Consider the following 14,750-nt stretch of genomic DNA (forward strand, 5'->3'; position numbering starts at 1 on the left):
GCAGGATCATGAAAAAGAAAATAAGAGATGGGAAATTTGTCGATTGATATAACTGTCAACTTTAAACAAGAAGTTCATGAGCTTGCAGAGAAATTTCACCCAGCAAAATTTTTAAACAAGAAATGGGAAACTGTTCTTGCATTTTCTGTTGATGCAAGCGTGAAAGTACATTTTTCTTTTACCATAAAATGAAATAACTGTTCCCAATATTATATATATATTTATAAAATAATAAAAAAGAACATACTTCCATCCGAAAAGACAATTAACTCAAAACTAGGTATTTAATTCGTCAAAATTAAGGTTTAATCAATAAAAATATAAACCGACATATAAATAAATGTAGCTGGTGATGAATAGGATCATCTGCACAGGGAGCACTAATTAAGAATTTCATATTCTTTAAATAGTGATTAATGAGATGAGGAGAGATACATATAAAGTACAAGATATAAAGACAAGAAAAATGCAAGACAAGGGGATTAAGATGATTAACATAAATTATTGGAGATCGGAGATTGTGATATGAACAAGATTATAAGAATGAGGTGAAGCAGAGAAGGGATTGACAATAACAATATCATAATATAATTAGATAGGCGAAAATGTGATTGTAGAATAATTTGCATGTGGTATGATGGTAATATGACAAAGACATTATGTGAAAGGCATAAGACATGATAAAAAAGTGTAAAGACATGAAGTGATGGTAAGATTGAATGATGAGATGAATGTAAGCTAACAATTTATGAGTGCAGGTAAGATCCCCATCTTTTGTGTTGCCTCTCTACAAATACGTAGGACATCAAGAACGAGATTAAAGGCCCACAAATGTGATGGTAACATGTGATGATATAATGAATGTAAGCTAAAGATGATGATGTTAAGAAACAACGTATGGTGAGTGTACTTACCATACATCATAGAGAGTGCAGGTGAGTTCCCCCTCTTCTGTGCTGTTTATCTGCAAACACTTATGACAACAAGAATGAGCTTGATGGATCATATAAACTCACTCTCTTTTAAAACACCCACAAATGCATGAAGCAACTTTAATGATATTTTTACAAAGATCAACATCTCAATAGATCAGATGAAGCTACCCTTATATTTTCAACTCAACCAGCCTTTCGATTTGTTAGAGAACAAGATCTAAAGTTGGGGACATTCTAGCTGTCTATTTGGCTAAATCTTATCTCTTTTCATCAGCACCTTCTTCGATTTATCCTTTTCGCTTAATGGTTTTTGAATCCCATTAAAACCCCTCTTTAATTATTGGCACTTTCTCCTTGTTTTCTGTGATCAGTATGTTTGACAGTGACATGTGTCCTGCATGTAAAAAGGAAAAGGTATGTTAGCTTAATAATTAGTGTTTGATGTGGGGTTGCATCTTTTCACACCACATCAACATGCTTTTGTTTGATGACACACTGACATGTGTCATTCTTGCCATAAAAGGAACACAATTATTCTGCAATGATGTGGCGATGTGAATTGCGGTGCCATATCAATATATTTTCTTATTTCCACCAATGACATTGTGGCAAACACTCATGAAGTGTCAACTTCAAGGTAATAATTTTCTCGGTCCCTACATCAACATTTATTACAATTTAAATCATGTTTTTCCTATTGGTCCACATCATCCCTGTGATTTAAAAAATAAAATTGTGGTGGTAATTCTATTGGTGCATCACGATTTGCAATGCCATAATAGTATCTTTTTTCCAATGATTAGGTGCACTAATCATTGCCAAAAACTGTTACTATCAATAATTGTGACATGTGGGAGGGAAATAATTTTAGGCCAGAAATTGCAAATAAATCATACTAAATGAAATATGATTCATATCACAATATTACCAAGAAATTCTTCTAGAATATGATGTCAAAAAACCCTTAAAAATACCAACAAATCCAAAAAAATCACAATATTACCAAAAATATATTGAAGTATTTTAGACTTGACAACACACGTCTACAATTATTTTAATGTAGAAAACCCTGTAAAGTTCATGCTATTAACCTAATAATTGGAATCTTATCGTCGGCATAAAAATCTATGTATGAGTTTGAGTATAAGAAAAAAATGTAGAGGACTATGATTAAACTGAAAAATAATTATATAAAATATATGTTAATAATTATATAGTTACCTATATAGTATCAGGACCTTTTTATTATTTTTGAAATGTTATATTTTTTGTTTTGTCATGAATTATTTTTTATTTTATTTTATAATTAAATCATAGTTTTTAGGGCTTTAGCATTGCAAAGCAGATTGATTGATATAACTAGAGGTTCATGATGGTTCACACTTGATCTCCAACTCACTATAGTTCATACTTTTAGACTATTTTCACTGAAGTGGTCCATCACATAAGTCATCATTTAGATAAATTTTAAAGTATTAGTGAAATTTATGTTGACCTCAAGCGTTTTTAGATATTAAATTTAGGAGACTAAGTACTGATAACATTTTGAAACCTCCAGTTTTCTGAAGATTTTAGTATTTGTCAAACCATATCCTAGAATTTCCCAAAGTATGTTTGAGTGCGATTTCAGGACCATTTTACACATTAAAATTTTAAAGCGATCACTTGGGTTAGTGAGACCTCTAAAATATAAAATTTTAGTATAGAAACACACATGTTTAGACATCTACCATTTTTATGGATCATATTCTAATGAAACATATAATAATCTAATAAATATCTCCTAATGTGTAAAACTTGGATTTCAGAAACTTACCAATGTGATTATTTTAAATGAAGGTATTCCTTTTTATCCTAAGCCCTAAAAAATAATTTGGCTATTTGTGGTACTTGGTGTGTCAATTTAATTCATGGGATGAAATGGAACTTGCATTAAAGGGGAAGTAATAAGTGGGAAAATGTACAAAGGTAAAAATGAATTTTGCTCAAGAGCCTAACAGACATTCCATGACTTGGGAGAGAAACAATGACTATAATAGATGGCATCAACATCATGAAGGTCCAAATCTAGAATTTATGTTGATTTTCTATGAAGATCTGGAAGTTATTCATAGATACACACATGATATTTCATGGTTTTGTATGATTATGAGGCCTTGTAATTGATAGATAAAGTTCTTTAAATAATTATATCCAATGTCTATGTAACAAGAGGAGAAAGTTTGTCAGCCCAAAGGTCTTATGATGATGATGATGACTTAGTCAATTATGATGATGAAAGCTGCCGAATCATGAGTTTTTTAGTTATTATTGATAGGATATGAGAGCAAAGAACAGAGTATGAGAGAAGTGGTCCATCCCAAATCTTCTAGAGTCAAGCTTCATTTCTGGCTCATAGTAGCGCCTCACTAATGAATATATGTGTGGCCAACAAGTCAATCACACACTTCATATCTCATAATATGTTTAATAATAAAATATTTGTAAAATGCCCATGTAATGTGTATATAAATCCTTGAATACATTCTATGAGTTAGGGAAATTTCATTTTCAAAAGATACTCAAGAATTATATCAAACCATATGGCTTGAAAAACACTATTTAGGCCCACTCAAATGATGAGTATGGATGATCCAAGATTCTTTAATGTGGAGACATTAACGACAAATATTAGGAAATATTTGGGGGAAGAGATCGTTGAATGGTACTATACCTAATTATAAATTGGGTTGTTTCATGTCATGGTTGTATTAATGGTCCTTAGACCTGATACACCAAGGACATTGGGAGGATAAACGGTTGTATTTTAACTAAGACCAACTAACACATATCAAATTCCATGCATGAAACATTATAATTTTAAGTTTATGCATAAATATCTAAAAGAGCGAATTATGATACATATGTCTTTGGGTTTAATTTATAATCTCATTTCATATTGTAGTTCACATATTATATAAAATTTCCTATTTTTCTTGAATTTTAAACAATTTGTGCATGAAGAAAAGAAATTAGTACAAAATCAATATTATAATTACATTATTAAGTGTGGACTTGTTTTTTTAATTGATTTGATTGTTTTTGAGGTACATTAGTTTTCAGGGATTAAAAGAGAAGAGAATAATCAACAAGGTTTTAAAGCAACAACAGCTGCTGAAGCAATAACACACCATAGCTGCTAGAGTAAAGGCACAACCTGCGCATGAGCAGGGTTGTAGGCATTATGGTGTGCAGCCAAGGTTTACAATACCTTTTGCCACAGCAGAGAGATGTAAAAACAGTGCCAAGGGACCCACATGCAGGAAAGGTACGTCCTTTTGAATTCAAAATTATCTTGATAGGGGATTTATATATGACTTCATTTTCTGGAATGTCCCAATGAGGGATTAATTCATTGAGACTTATCAATTGAAGCATAACCTGGGGCAAAATCCACCTCACCCTTTACTTTCTTCATCAATATTTCCAGTTGACAGGGTGACAGGTCATTTGACTTGGGCGCAATATGACATAGGTTGTTTTTGAAGAAAGTAGATTTGTTGACTTACCTCAAGGAAGACAGAATGCCGCTAGAGGTATGAAACTGACAATGACCTTCTAACATAGCGGCAAAGTCTGGTGAATCAACATTTAAATAAATCATATAAATTTATTTTATAAGAATTTAGGGTTTAGGGTTTAGCAAATTGAGCTAAAACAAAAATTCACAAAAAGATTGCAAGGTCTCTTTTAGGCATTTCATCAATCAGTTTGGGTCCACCTTAGTTTTATATTATTTTATTAAAAAAATTACCTCAACATAAATCATAAAAATTTACTGAAAACTCTTGGTCTAAGAACCGTTTCATTCCACCATCTCCAATTGAAAATTAAATACAACAATACATTTTGTCTGTAAACTCTATATAATATATTTTATGTTGTTCAACATTTCTACAATTATACATTCAGCTTTCCCTCATTTCTTTCTCTTTCAATCTTTTTTTTCTCGTTATACCCTTTTTTCTTGCCAACAATCTCCATGTCTTTTATATACACATCCATACGCATGTCTCAAATATTTCAACATTTAGTCTCCAAAATAATAATAACGATGCCCATTTGAACTATTATTATCTTAATATTAATATCTTAATATTTATTCTCTTTTATTTCTAACTCTTTCGTTAATTATATCTTTAGAAAACCAGTTGTTGTGGGAATGACCTTGCTCCCTACTATACATCATTATGCGAGAGTTGAATTTTTAAATACTATTTGATCATAGATAAATTAATTTATGATGATTTCACAAATCCAAATTTTGATTCGTCAAATTGATGCTGTTGCAAGAGTGGCTTCCCTTGTAGTCAATTTGCTTTTTTATTTTGATTTATTTAAATTTACCTTTTTCATTTGTAAGCTAAATTACACAAGAAGCTCAAATTCAATATTTCTTGATTGGTATATTCATTTTTGTCAACATCCTTTAATTCTGTTTAACCTTTTTTATCACTATAATGAGATGAATTGTATCAAGAGAATTATATTTTATGACCAATTCCATATTTTTATAAAAAAGCTTTTTTGCTTTGCTGACCCCTTCATAAAAAGTAGGATGGAAATAAAAAAAAATAAAAATAAAATAGAAGACAAAAATAGAATATGATGTGGTTTTTGATTGTTCATCCCTTGTTTGGGTGGACAAATGTATATATCATAAAACATTATGAGAAATATTTTACATTATTATTTTAACCAATAACATTTAGTGTATCATGCTCTTTGGTATACTCTTGGGAGCCAGATATTTATGTATTATTTATCTACCCATTATTTTATACTCACCCAAATACTTTCCCTTGAGCCATCCACCATTTTCTTCTTTTATTGGTACACATTTGATATTATGTGCTTGAAAAAGGGGAGAGAGATGCCAATATTTTACTTTCAATTGGGAGCAATGTAAATGAGGAACCAAAAAGTGCCAAGTAGGTGAGAAACATGTGAGAAAAAAATTATTGATGCACCCAAACTAAGACTATTTAGAATCCCATGATTAGAGACTCATATATCATTATCAAAGTACAACTGTCCGTCCATAAGACATCTTTGGTGTCTCAGATCTAAGGACCACTTACACATTCGTGACGTGAATAAACCTGATTCATAGTTAGGTATAATACCATTTAGGGATTCGTACAGATCAATTTAGTGAACTCTTTCCACTAAAGAGCACCTGCTATCTATCCTTATTGTCTCCACACTAATGGCTACGCGAACTGCTATGCTCATCATATGAGTGAGGCTAGATAGTGTTATTCTATAAGGATACTTTGATGTCCTTATTGAGTATCCTTCAAATAGGACTATTTAGAACATATGCTTAAAGAGTAGTGATCTTTGTATTACGATATCATCATTATTGACTAAGTCCGATCATGTATTCATGGACTTAATTATAAACATCACACATGAACTATAATGAATATGTTCTATTGGCACATGGAATCTCCTCCTTCGCCCTTGCAAACTCCGTTCACCCTTCGTTGCCGTCATCATCATTACATCATCCCGATCACATCGAGAGTAGAGAGGAGGTGTGAGGAGAAGGGAGAAGAAGGGAAAGGCCCTGAAAAATCCTGGACTAGGTGAATTTTATTTTGGGCCTTCCTTATACTAAGTGTATATTTTTCATTAAAACCCCCAAAAACTTAAGTATATATTCCATCGTCCAAAAACCATTTGCGTGTGACCCCCTAGGCGCATGTATCAGCTTAATTAGTGACTCCAACGATACAATAACCTTTATTAGACTTATAAATTAATTAAAGATATCATATTAAAGATGAATTAATGTTGAATTGATTTAACCCAATTGATAGGTTGAGTCTCCAACACATGGGATGTGAAGTTATACCTCGTGCTGTAGAAGATAAAAAGGAGTGCATATCAACTCACTCTTGGAACCTGTTTATCATCAGTTACTGTGTACGTATAGTCCCGCATCCACTTAATGCTCCTAGGAGGACTTAGATTATGGTCAACTTTACAAACCTAATCGGTCATCCAAGATAGTACTAATGCATTCAGAAATCATCGGAGAACTATTCTCTGATTCTTCACTTCCTTGGCCAAGGACTTCATCACATCATCTTCCTTAAGTTGTCACCTCTAATTCTATGGGTGGACGATCCCATCTTGACAACTCAATCATCTTTGCGAACTTCTTGATGCACCTAGACTATTTCCTTGATTAGAAACTCATAACCAAAGTATAATTTTCTGTCCATAAAATATATTTGGTGCCTTAGGTCTCAGGACCACTTACTCAACCATGATGTGAATCAACCTAACTGACAATTCAGTATAATGCCATTAAGGTATTTTTGAGGGTCAATTCACTAAACTCTATCCACTAAATAGCACCCACTATCTATCCTTAGTGTCTCCACACTAATGGCTATGGGACTAGTCATACTCATCATATGATAGCGCTATACAATCTAGATACTTCGATGTCCTTCTCATGTATCCTTCAAATAGGAATTAGAACACATGCTTAAAGATGAGTGATCTCCGTATTATGATCTCATTATAATTCACTAAGTCCGATCATGTATTCATGGACTTCATTATAAGCATCACAAGTGCACTATAATGAGTATGTTCTATTAATGAACAAGGAACGAGATATAGAATGTGTGATTGGCTTGCCGACCACATACATTTCCATCAGTTTGGTACTTCATGGGCTGGAAACTCAACCTACTAGATTAAGTGATCTATGGGCTCATAAGAATATTTCATAAGGAGGCCTAATAAAATTTCACATGGTCTCTAAATTTTTAACAATACTTAGGCCTAGAAGGTCATACACAATTTCTAAGGACATCAATGGATATACTAAAATTATAAGGCCTTTTGTGAAAAAATATGAATTAAATATAGATAAAGGGCACACATTTTTCTGTGCTCATACTATAGATCGGGCAACACCCTTTTTCTTATCCAATTATAATATTCCTCACCCTTTTATTGAAATTATATGGTGAGAAGATCTACTATATCTTCAAGGAGGATTGAATAAATTGGAGATCCATCATCACATCAATCACATGGATACATCTAAGGTCTGGGCACATGAAAGGCTTGACCAAAATATACTAGGAGTTATACTATGGGTGGAATTAATTCCACACTATGTGATTTATATCACCGAGATTATTCATTAATTATGGATTTATTTTCCAATTCCCCTAAATAAAATATGACTTTGGAGAGCCAGCTAGAGCCATAAGACCCAAAAAAAAACATGATGTCAAGTGAAGTGTTATACGATAAGTATTTTATTTTAAATATAGGTGTAGTAGGAATTATTAGACTTTAATAAATTCTTAACACATTTTCTCTAGTCATCAATATGGAAAAAGTATAGTTTGATCCATATGTGAGATGTTACATACAACAATAAGGCTTCCTTTCAATTGCCCAGCATTCTTATAGTTATAAATTATTGTACATAATTTAAATTAGAAGTTGCTTTAAATATCATTATTTTATATGCTGGAATAATATATTTTTATGTCATCCAAATGGGTATCGATGAAGGAAAATTACGTATCAATTTTTGAGGTCGTTTTAACCTTAGTTTGCCTAAAACCAAATAAATTTGATAAAAAATAGAAAATCACTTCAATGTATAATGGGAGTGAGGTCATCTCCACAAGAACTGGCCTTTAGAGATGCATTTAGTTGTTGAGTGTTTATGGGGTACTAATGAAGATATTGAATATAGTAGACGATAAGTATTTAGCAGGTGGGCGATCGCATATGATGGATGAGAGAATTAATATAATATTTAATAATAATGAATAATGAATGATGTGAGAGAGAACTAGAGAAAGAAAGAATACAAGATATTATTTATATCTTTTTATAGATACAAGAGATAATAAATAAGTAGGATATTGGATGTTATAGTCGAGGATGATATTATTATAGGTAATGAAAGAAGTAGAGAAGATTAATAAGATATATTGAATAGTAAAATACTATTGGTAGAAGATAGGAATTGATTTATTTATTTAATAGTAAATTACATCGTAGATAGGCTATAAGTATAATAAGAATGGATTTTCATATTTAATTAGACAGTGAAGAGTAATTTTATTCTTAGTAAGATGTAAGGAGTTAATTAATAGGGATGGTCATTGTAATAAGAGGTAAGAAGAAGAAGAATGAGAGTAGAATTTTGATACAAAGGGAGATATTATTTAATTAGATGTAGATTAGTGACCTAGAGAAATATCGATATATGCTAAGAGTTTAAGATTAAGATTAAAACCAAGAGAGATAGGGGACAAGAAGGAATTAGTTAGTGTATTTAATTAGATGTAAAGGTGAATGTGAGTAGGTATTTGATTATTTATGTTTATAGTTATCTTAGGATAATAGAAATATGATTTATATATAGGTACTTACATTTAATAGGAATTTAAAATAAGGTGTAAACTCGTATAAGTGCATCCAAGGTGTAATCAGGATAAAATATTCTGAAAATACCTCAACGATGTTGATGTACTAAACTACGATGGCGATTCTAGCTCAATACATGCATCCAAGTATGATAATCTGATGGAAATCTACCATATAGAAATTAGCAGCTTACCTGAATTTCCCTTATGCAGGTGGGCGGAGATAGGGGGCGCCGATGGCAGCCCTTTATCATTGATATGCATCTCAGCCTGCCTTCCTCCGTGCTTGTGCGAATCCAGAGCAAGCTGGAGCTCCAATGACACCGCTTTGAGCCTTCCAATTCTTCAAGGAGCTATCACCACCCCTGGACTACCAAGAAACCTCAAAATGGTTCTCCGACCACCATTGATTGTTTTCATTGGAAGATACATAATTAGGGATTGTGAGCCCCCTTTTAAGGATTTTGGAGGACCTTTGTTGGCCGGGGATCAGCTTTTTGGCCAAGTGGGCTCTCTACTAGCCGTAGGATGGCCTCTAGTCGCCCCTTCTCCACGTGATAAGCCTAAATTTGTTGTTGTTAAATGCAAGTTTAGAAGTGTCGTTTTGATTTAAGCTTATACAATAAATTTATAGAATTCCCTTTTTCAAAATATAGAAAGTTTAGGATGAGAAAGGGGTTTAACCATAGGGAGGTACTTTGCAAGAATTTTTATCCTAATTCTAATGAATTAACTCAAGAATGAATTAATTTTTGCATTTAATGGAGCTTTATTGTGTTTAATTTTATTTTGTAATTAATCAAAATTAAGCATAAGCTTAATAGTGATCTTAATATTTTCGGTCAAGGCACTATGTATAGGATAATTTTGATTCTTATAACAGGTTAATTCAGATTACCGAGAGTTAAATCGATCTGATTTATCAACACAATTTTTTTTTGTATTAAAATTGGGAATTTATAAGCAAGAAAGGGGTTTTGAAATTGGGCTTGAAGATGAACAAGTTTTAAAATAAAATTTTGGATTTAGGTATTTTTAATGTTGAATTAAACTTTCAAACAATCAATTTCTAGATCTAGAGAGATAAATTAGATGAATTAACCTAGACAGAGAAAGTAGAACAATTGGGGGGAAATGAATTAAAGATGATTTTTTTTTTATTGGAAAAAAACACGGTGTCGGGTACGGCCAACCCCGGGGTTGTGCCTGTAGACCGATCCATCCGTGCCCTGGACGCCACTCAGGGGGATTTTATTTATAAAGTGGAGTGTTTGTCAATGTTTATAGGTGTGGAGCGAGTATAAATATCCCAATTACACTCGGATCCCACTCGTCCACACCCATGTTAAGAAAAAGAAAAGATCCATAAAAGATACCGTGCAGGCGCTCGGGAGATGTGCACGTCGTCGTCCCACTAGAGCAGCCCCGCGATGACGATGGAGTTCAGTTGCCTCCGTCAAGTGCGGTCGATGAAGCGTGGTGAGGTCTCTAGTCGAGGCGGGCGATGTCTGCCACTCTCGCTCCAGCGTTCCACGCAATCCTCCAATCCCGCGGGCTTACGAGGATGCGCCGTGTGCGGAGGGTCGGCATGGCGAGGCGATCGACGCGATAACAGCCTCTAGCTGTCAGAGGGAGCGCCTGCGAAGAGAGAAAGATGGAGGAGGGGGTTCGTACATGTACCGCATGGTTGGTGAGTGCATCTGCTGTCTGGTTGCCCTCCCGCAGTTGATGACGAAAGCATCGTGTGCGAGGTCGGCACCGCATGATATCTTGCCATACTCGGTATAGTCGCCACTAGGAGCATGTATATAGACGAAGCATATCAACTAAAATCTGTGAATCCGATTCTACGATGATATTGTGAAGGTTCCGTTCCTCACAGAGGAGTAGACCGTCACGGATCACCATAGCCTCAGCTATTGTATTAGTTTGTATGCCGTAGTAAGAGGAAAAAGCAAAGAGTATACTCCCCGTATGGTCCCGTAGGATACCTCCTCCCCCCGCTGGCCCCAGGTTCCCTTTTGCAGCACCATCCACATTCAATTTAATGATGCCTATTGGCAGTGGTAGCCAATAAACAACCCGATACTGAATGCGGATCAAAGCGGGTGTCACCAGAATGCCCACGGAGCGGAGGTGGTCTCAAGCGAGTGTGGATCTGATGGCGCGAGGGGGAAGTAGATGGGAAATGCGCCTTAGCCACAGCTGAACTCGACGCATGATATCCACGACGCGCATAGGCGTACCTGCAAAACGAGAGGAATTTTGCCATTTCCATATCTCCCATAGTAGATAAGCTATGGTGATGTGTAGGATGGGGCTCCGTGTAGAGCGTGTTGGCGAGGTAAGAAACTTGCCAAAACACTCAGAGGGGGTCAGTGGATGACAACAGTCAGTGACGACGCGCCAGCATACGAGTGCTGTCTCACTCTGGAAGAAGAGATGGTCCATGGTCTCACTGTGTGGAGCTGTGGGACAACAGTGACGACGGGAACTGAGAGAGTAACCTCTACGAGTCATGCGATCATCAGTCGGTAGGCCGCGATGCAAGTGTCTCCAGAGGAAAAAGGAGACTCGAGGAAGGATTACCGGATGCCAGATGCGGCGACCCCAGTGCTGGATAGGGGATTTCTCCCGAAAATGCTCCCATGAAGATTTGCACGAGTATGTGCCTTTGGGTGTGAGCGTCCAAAAGGCAAAGTCGGGAGTGGACTCGAGTGAGGTTCTCTAGACCTCACGTCACATATCAAGAGGGAGGCCATGCTCCTGTAGTAGGTGTTGGGTGTTCCCCCTAAGCAGCTGTGCCACTGTTAGTCGCACCTCATGTGGGACAAACTGTGGATGGCGCACGAGTGGTTCGTCAGCATGCCAAGTATCAAACCAGGCACTAATCTCACCTCGGCCAATGTGCTAGTGGGTGATCTGGGCCAGCTGAAGCCAGTGGCGCTGCCACTGCTGTCATCACCAAGGACACCGAATGTCAACCTCATGATGGACCCACTCGCCATACTTGGCGTAAATGAAACAACCCAATAATGAGTATGTAGTGCGCACTCGCCATACGAGCTTCTTTTGGAGCATGTCCTGGACGTCCGTGAGGCGTCTGATCCCTAGACCCCCCTCGTTCGTCGGCCGACATGCTTTCTCCCAAGAAACCCAATGGTGGCGGTACTCTCCCTTGAGGTGACCTGACCATAAAAAATGTGCGCATAGCCGTTCCACTGAGCAGAGGACCGTAGAAGATAATGAATGAATCGCCAGCATGTGCAATGGGATACTCATGAGGATGTGTCGAATAAGTTGGATACGCCCACCAGGTGATAGGAAACGGAGTTTCCATCCCTCTAGTTTCTTTCGGAGTTTATCCAACAAGGTATCAAAATAATGATGCCTTTGGGTCCCAAAAAGATAGGGCATCCAAGATATTCAAAAGGAAGACATCCTCGTGAGTATCGAGTGTAGTGTGATAACATGCATTTTTAATGCCTTATATTATTATATTTATGCGTCTTTATGCATTAAATTACTGATATTTGCATGTTATCAAGCTTAAAATGATTAAATCTATTTTTAGAACAAATTTCTGAAATTTTTCTATATTTTAGGATTTTTCTAATAGTATATTCTAAAAGAATATAATTTTTGAGAAAGAATATGATTTTTATGGAATTTTTGGATATTAAATTTGGAAAGATATGATTTTGCTGATTCAAAACATATATTTATACGTATTTTTTGGGCTTTTATTTGATTTAATATGAAATTTTAAGTATTTTGGTTTTTTTATGGCATAGTGTGACGTGGTGTGCGGATGCGCCGCCACGTCAGCGTTGAGAAAGAGATTTTTTCTTTGTTTTTTGTCCTTTTGACATGTACATGTGGCACGGAATATGAAAAGTCGCAGAATACGAAAAGCCACAGAATACGAAAAGCCATGGAATATGAAAAGACACGGAATACAAAAAGGCATGGAATATGAAAAGCCACGGAATACGAAAAGCCACAGAATACCAAGTGCTTTGACTTCTTAACAGGCACAAACTGATGACATTGATGAGGAGAGAGAAGAAATTAAAGGCTAGGATTGCTTCAACTTCCAACGGCCATAACTTTTCATCTTTCCCTCCTCTTTCTCTCCATACCCTCTAATCTATAAATAGAGGCCTAGATCATTGTAAAAACCATCTTGAACTTGCTTCCCACTTTTGTGGGCTGATTGAAAGAGAGTGAGTTTTGAGATCCATCAAGAGTGTTCTTGGTGTCTTGGGTGTGTGGGAAGAGACAAAAGAGAAGAGGGGGAGCTTACCGGCACTCGCAAATCGCCGTGATCCTGGCGGAACGTAAGGATCTAAGGTAAGTGTCTTCGCCTTACGTTGTTTCTCTCCCAACATCATCGTTATCATAGTTATAGTTTTTTTTTTTTATCAACGTTTCATTTATCACTTCACTCACTTACGTCCCCACTCTCTCATCTCTCCATCCATGCCATCATATCACTCCATATCCCACCACTATCCTTGTCTATCCCATCGTTCATCCTCATATCCATCACAATCACTTACTCTTTACTTTAAGTTAAATTAGATTATAATTACGTTTCTTTTATCTATATCACTAGCTCACGTCCTCAAATCTTGCTTTCGTCGATCCTCTCGTCCATCATCACTAGTATAAGAAAGTAAATCCTTAATCATCGTTCCCTGTGGAGATGATCCGTACTCATCACTAACTAAGTATTTTTAAGTACGGTTAAATATATTTTTATTGAATAATCTCAATCACCAACGACAAATTTTAACCCTAAAATTGAGATTATCATAGTGCTGAATGATCTGAGTGCGCTTTATAGTAGTGGAGGGACCAACTATAAAGCTACTCTTCGAGGCGTTTACGAGCTGGCCCGAAGCTTGCTCGTATGCCGTAAGGACACTCATAAGTTCCTTAATGGTTTTTTAGATCCATTGAGGAAGAGGATAACATCGTATGCAAATAGAGAATGTGAGAGGATCGGGCATCCCCTTTTCGTAAAGTACGGTTGGATGAGGCCGCGATCGATCGCACGGGTGAGCGATCGACTGAAGATCTCTTCCATCAATATGAAAAGGGTAGGCGAGATAGGATCGCCTTGCCGAAGACCTCTCGTGGCCGTGAAGAATCCGGTGGAGTTTCCATCCATCAAAAGAGAGAAGTGATTCTCTCTTATGCAAGCATCGACAAGATCGATGAACTCAGTGTTGAAACCAAAGCGGCGCAACACTAGGGTGAGGAAATTCCACTCGACTCGATCAAAGGCCTTCTCCATATCCAGTTTGATGATGACATTAGAGCCCGGAATATGGGCGTCCAAGGATTGGGCTAG

This window comes from Wolffia australiana, chromosome 17, assembly GCF_029677425.1.
Source record: "Wolffia australiana isolate 7733 chromosome 17, ASM2967742v1".
In the NCBI taxonomy this organism is placed as follows: domain Eukaryota; kingdom Viridiplantae; phylum Streptophyta; class Magnoliopsida; order Alismatales; family Araceae; genus Wolffia; species Wolffia australiana.